The sequence below is a fragment of the Nycticebus coucang genome, chromosome 6 (assembly GCF_027406575.1).
Source record: "Nycticebus coucang isolate mNycCou1 chromosome 6, mNycCou1.pri, whole genome shotgun sequence".
NCBI classification, from domain to species: Eukaryota; Metazoa; Chordata; class Mammalia; order Primates; family Lorisidae; genus Nycticebus; species Nycticebus coucang.
The window spans coordinates 103,451,128-103,457,194 of NC_069785.1; the positions used below are offsets into that span (position 1 = coordinate 103,451,128).

A 6,067-nucleotide genomic window follows, 5' to 3' on the forward strand; every position below is an offset into this window, starting at 1 on the left:
TTTCTCTGCAGGCAGCCTCCCTTCTGAAGAACCAAGCTTAAACAAAGCCTGGCATCGGGGAACACACAAATCACAGAAAGGATGGGGAACCTGCAGGAGAGGGAAGGACGGCCCCTGAGGGGAGCAGCTGCAGCAAAGGGATGTAGAGGATAATAAAGTCACCATGATAGCCACCATCCTATCCAAATTTGCAAAGTTCCTGTGTGCTGGGCTCTTGGGAAAGGAGGCTCAGGCTCAGATGAGAATCTGGCAGAACTGTAGAAAGGAATTCGGCACCGAGCAGTCTCCCACAAGGCTTACTGCCATGCCCAATCTCCCTCTAACCCAGCCAGATACAAGAAAGTAAGAGTGCATCCTTTCCTAGTCACAGTTCCAAGGAAACTGAAAGTGCTCAGATAATGGTAAAAAGCAAACAGTGAGGAGACAGTTGGTGCATTACTCTGATAAGATCAAACATCTGGGTAGCTGCCATCCCATAGAAAGAGAGGTACCGCCTAGCCTTTCCAAAGATGTGCAATTCTGTGGATGGCAGCCCACAAAAATAACTTTGCTCCCTTTTAGGAGCCCAACCTATGTGATTGCATTTCTCTTTTGAGCTTTAACTGCAAATGCAAAATACATTTAATCCATCAAGCTGGGCTGCCCTGCCAACACCTCAGAAAAGACTATAAGGGGGTCACTTTAGCATCAGGCTTCAAAGGAGGCTGATGAGAATAACTGAATTCACCACTCTCATGCCACTGGCCTTCTCCACTGCATGCCACTCTTGCCTTTTGGCCTGTATTGTCCTGGAGACTCAGACACCGCTGCCACAGACAGAATGCCACAGAACTGATGCCATGTTCCTTTCTACCGCTGCTCGTGCCGGTCCCTCCCCACTTAGGCCCCACACTCCAGGAGTGTCCTGTCGTTCAACGGTTTTCTTACCAGAAAGCCATGTGGATGCTGCAGAAGGGAATCTGCACAGGAGAATGACGGTCAGCCAGGGCCCACGTCTCCCGCTGTATTCACGTCCACCAGTAGCCAAAGTCTTAGAAAGCCCTGCAGCACCTGCAGAGTCCTTCCACTCCAAACCTTTCAGATGCAGGGGGTGAAGGTTCCTTCTGATCTACTGGGAGGGAGAAGAAAATCCAAGAGCACTAGAATGTGAAACTGACAAGAATACAAACATACACACTTTGGGGGAAAAAAATCTAACTGGAAGATTGGGTACTGTGCAACTCCATTATCCAAACTTCTGTGACTTACCACTTAGTAGTGATTTCTATCAGACAGAAACCCCCTAATGCAAAGCTGGAGGGGAGACTCTCAAATTCAGCTGGGACCAAATCTCTGAACAGAGCAAGTACCCTGGTCGGGATCTCACATCTAAGCAAGGCTCAAACATGAAGGAAGATGCCTCCTGCCTGCCAATGACCACTTACTGGTCTTTAGACCAGATTGTGCCCCACACAGTTAACCCTCACTGTATCCTGCAATAATCCATAGTCTGGGCACATCAGTCCCAAGAACTTCCCTTCCAGCAAGACCCTTGGATGATCTTGTGTTCTTGTGAGAGAACTGTCACGGAGAAGTGATCCATCGGAACCAGTGGGTTGTGAGAATATTTTGAAAATGACTTACTTTTATCTTTCCTCCAAGTGGTACAGGTGGGGAAATGGCTGACTGATTAGTCTCATGTAAAAGTTCTTCCAATTATCTTTAAATAGGATTTTTTTCTTTAGCATTGCAATAACTTCATCAGTTTCATCAGTATGTTCTCAGAAGTGAAGATAAGGTGGAGATGGAGTCCCTGTCAAGAAGTTACTAGGTCAGGAGGGAAGGCAGAGGGATGGTGAACAAACTTCAAAAGAAAAACACACTGCCTTTAAACTACATGCATAATTGCTGCCATTTTAAGAGATTTCTCTGTCCTCAGCACTAGGTTAAATGCTTTATATTGTGCCAATTACTGTAATTTTCTTTTTTCTTTTTTTTTTATTAAATCATAGCTGTGTACATTGATATGATCATGGGGCATCATACACTAGCTTCATAAACCATTTGACACATTTTCATCACACTGGTTGACATAGCCTTCCTGGCATTTTTTTAGTTAACCTTGAGAGGTAGATTACTCGTGCCCAACTACAGATGAGGAAAGAGAGGAGGCACAAAGTGTTTAAGAGACTTTCTCAAAGTCGTAGATATTATCTCAAAAAAAAAAAAGAGGAGTTTGATTGTTTTTACTCTTCATCGGCCTTCCTCAGTCACAAACAGAATGGAAGAACAGACCTGGGTTTCTTGTAATTTAAAAGAAAAGGAGATACTTCCATACAGCTGGCTGTGAGGAAAAGGAGAGCCCCACCCAGTGTCATTCCATACCAAAAGGGGGACATGTTTAATGAGGCACTCAGATGAACCCCGGTGGGATTTCACATATTGTTTCCAAGTAATCAACTTTGAACTATCATCTACTGGGCTAAAGAAGAGCTTTTAGGACTCATGCTGAGATTGTTATGCATGTTGGGGTCGGAGAACAGCATAGTTGCTTTTGCAAATGCATCTAGACACATTCTCTATAAAACTGTTCTATTTGATTTCTTTACCATCTCATCATTAACTGTTAAACTAATGTGTCGTCTCAATACCACATTTATTAAACAAATAATTTAATAAAATGGACCACACGCTCTATGCTCCAGCAGTTTGAGCTGGGTCCTTAACTATGCCTGGCTTCATCTGTCTGCCTCGGTCGGATTTTCAGGGGTCACATATTCCTAACACCTCTGAAGGATCTCAATGGTGTCATAGAAAAACCAGGAGGTGACAGCAACAGGTCCTGTCCAAAGTCAGCTGCAGGCTCAGCTGGGACCTGGTCACGGCTCCTGAGTGCTGGGTGCTGCCTCGGAACAGAATACCGAGGGCCCCGCGGACTGTCAGTCCCCTTCCTGATTCCCAGTGCCCGGGGTCTGGGAGGAAAGCTGCTGACTTTCCCGAGACCCAGGGCCACAGACCCCGAGTGGAGGAAGTGGCTGGGAGCTGTCCATGGTGGCGTCGCGCCTGGGCACGCAGAGCCGCCGGCTCCCCGCTCGCGGGCGCGCCCGGGATCCGTCTCCAGACCGCGGGAATGGAGAGACGGGTTCCCGGGCTCACCATGTCTGGGACGGGGCTGCAGCCAGGGGCTGGCTCACACATCAAAAGGTTAACTTTAAAAGGGAGTTCTCACCTGTGGGCAACGTTGTCTGGCCCGGAGCAAGGCTCAGGACCTCAAACCCGGCAGCTGGCGGTGCGCCTGGAAAGGCTGTAGCGTCTGGCTCTTGCTGGAACCGCGGCGGTAGCAGGGAGCGAGTCTGCGGCTGAGGACGCAGGGCGCATCGCGCGCCTTTCTCACGGGCACAGGCACCCCGCGGGTCCATTCAAGGATGTCACTGACTGATCCTTGCTCCCAGAGCGGGGAGCTGGAGCACTGGCCGCGGCTCTGGCCTGCGCTGTCAGGACCCTGCCTTTCCTCCCAAGCTAATGCGACCCTTCTTGAAGCCCACGTCCTTTGCCAGCGACCACCAAACCTTCTTCCAGAGATGCCAGGTTTAGGATCTCCGTCTAAATACCATCCAAGGTCCTTGAGGTCGTCTAACATTCAGCCGCCTTCCCCGGGCCCCGCGCCAGCGCGTCGCTGGGTGCCTAGCACTGCCGGGGAGGCGCTAGGAGGCGGATGGGGAAACCAATAGAGGAAGACAGTGCTGAGACAAGAGCAGCAGGGCGCAAACCTGTTGCTAGGCGCGCGCCCGCTAGTGAGCGGTGTGAGCTGGCTCCCTCAGCTGGGCTCCAAGTCCTGGCCCTCCTCAGGGAGACGCTGTCCAGGGCACAAACCGCCCCCTGCTCCCTCCATTCAGAAGAGAAACATTTATGGAAAGCAGGAACCACCACTTCCCACCCCCAGCTGGATGCGCTTTGGGAATGCCAAAGACCCCAGAGCACCAGAATCACAAGATATAAGAGGCACCAAATTCCTCAGAAAGCAGTGACAGGGGCATGTTCCCATCAACAGACGCGTAGACAGACAGAGGCAAACCGACAGCACCGGGCGAGCAAACAGAAACCGATGGCGGGGCGCGCTTAGCCTATGCCAGTGGAGATGCGAGACCGGGTCCTCTCCAAGGCGTGGACCATCAGCTCAGCCCCGACTCCCTTAGCCAGGCCCTCTTACCTTTGGGTCGGTGGCCGAGACAGTGCCACGCCTGGCGAGCCAGGAGTGCAGTGGCCCCGGGGCGTCTGGTCGCTGACCGCCGGGCACCGAGAGCTCCCGGGGCGTAGGCAAGCGGGCTGGTAGCTCGTCTGGGAAGTCTGGGTTCGGCCCCTAGCCGCCCTCAGCCCGGCTGACTCCCGGCGGCTGGCGCTCTTCGGGCGCTGCAAGATCGCGCTATCCCGGGCTCGGATTGCGCGCTCGCTCCCCGGCCGCCAGCCTGAGCGGCAGCTTTTACGGCCACTTTTATAGGCTGGCTGGCTCCTCCCCCCACCCCGCGGAGCCCCTGAGGGCCGCGCCGCACCGCAGCTCCCCGCCTCGCCCCCTACGAACCTTCCCTCTCCCTCCACCCCTTGTCGGAGCGGGGCGGGGGCCCTGTGCCCAGGCTGGACCCTGGAGGGCTCTGGAGGCGGCTCTGGGAGGCGCAGACCCGAGGCTCCTGCCCGCAGCGGCCAGGTGAGGGCGCTGCAGGCCAGGACTCAGTGGCGCGGCCGCACGGGCGGCCGAGAGAGGGTCCCGGGCCGGGGCGGGGAGGGGCGAGGGTGGCAAGGGTGCTGGCTTGAAACTCTGCGCGCGCCCAGTGGCCCCTAGGCAGTCGAGGAGAGGAGAAGGGCCACAGAATCGCCGCCAATCGGGGTTCCGGGCTAAGTCTCAGATTTTTTTTTTTTTTTTTTTAACTCAGAAAAACATTGGCCTTAGGAAAAGAACCTGGTGTCTCTTTGGCCTAGCAGTTCATCCGAGAGGAAAATGCGTGAGTTTTCAGTTTGAAACTGGATTCAGACGTGCCAGTAATGTTTCCACATCAGGAAAATGGACCCTGTGATGTTTCTTCACAGGACTGCTGGGAAGATTTAAATCAGGTAAGCAAAGTACAGGAACCGAGGACTTAATAGGTGCCAATAAGTTAGAACCTTCCCATATGGGGATGGGGAGGGCCCTGAGCCTCCTTAACTAGACAGACCCAAGTTCTTAAGGTGCGAGAAGGTGCAACGGGTTTAGATATTGGTGCTCCGAGGAAGGAGCACGTGGCAGCAGGTCCCCCAGAGCACAGGGCATTTTCTCTCAGCTTGCCACAGCCCTACATCCCCTCTGTGTGTCTCGGGATGTTGGGGGAGGTCAGTGAAAGTGTGCATCATTCTAGATTCTGGGATCTAGAATATGAACTTCTTTCTTTCTTCTAGCCAGTGCCCTATGAGAACCTGCAGGGGAGGCCCCGTTCTGTGCAGTGCACTGGCTCCAGGAATCTAGGTCTGGGCTTTGGGGTCAGGCTCTGACCAGATAGAATCTGTGGAAGTCAGTGTCCATGTCTTCTGGGCTGAACTAGAAGGCTTTGGTCAACTGGTTAAGCCAGGGAAGCTCTGCGCCATGTCCAGGTCTTTGCCAGAGGCTGGACTTGATCTTTTCTGAAAGTGGGGATCAGGATTCTCAGTTCTTCCTTGATGTCCTGGAAAATAATAAGCTGAGTCTGATGGTAAGACCCCTCCCCAGCCTTTTCTTTCTAGCAAAATAGAATGGAGCTTCCTTTGATGCCCCCTTTCCTGTTCATCTACCATGATTATTTTCCTTTCTTAAGGAGCTTCCTCTGGACACCAGACCCACAAATGCTTGAGGGAGAAAATGCTGAGCATTTGGCCCAAATGGAGAAAGGTCAGCCTTGAATCAGACTCCCTTGGAGCAACAAGTCGAATTTTCCTTTAACAGAGAACAGATCTGAGTCCTGGGGGTATGAGCGGAGCCGAGCAGCACCCAGGGAGAGGCTGGCTCCACAGGCGGCTGAGAGATGAAGTGGTGAAGGAAGATGCTTGTCTAGGGATGGGCCAGAGAAGTGCTTAGTCATGTTTT

General features: G+C 52.6%; 1 protein-coding gene across 3 annotated transcripts in view; it reads right to left on the bottom strand.

Annotated features, from left to right (window-relative positions):
* The window catches only part of CEMIP (cell migration inducing hyaluronidase 1), a 170,235-nt gene extending 165,810 nt beyond the window's left edge, over positions 1-4,425 (bottom strand). For all 3 annotated transcript variants that reach the window (XM_053595324.1, XM_053595325.1, XM_053595323.1), the window contains exon 1: positions 4,190-4,425. The gene's annotated coding sequence lies outside the window, so the exon portion shown is untranslated. The remainder of the gene's footprint in view (positions 1-4,189) is intronic.
* Between the last annotated feature and the right edge of the window lie 1,642 nt (positions 4,426-6,067).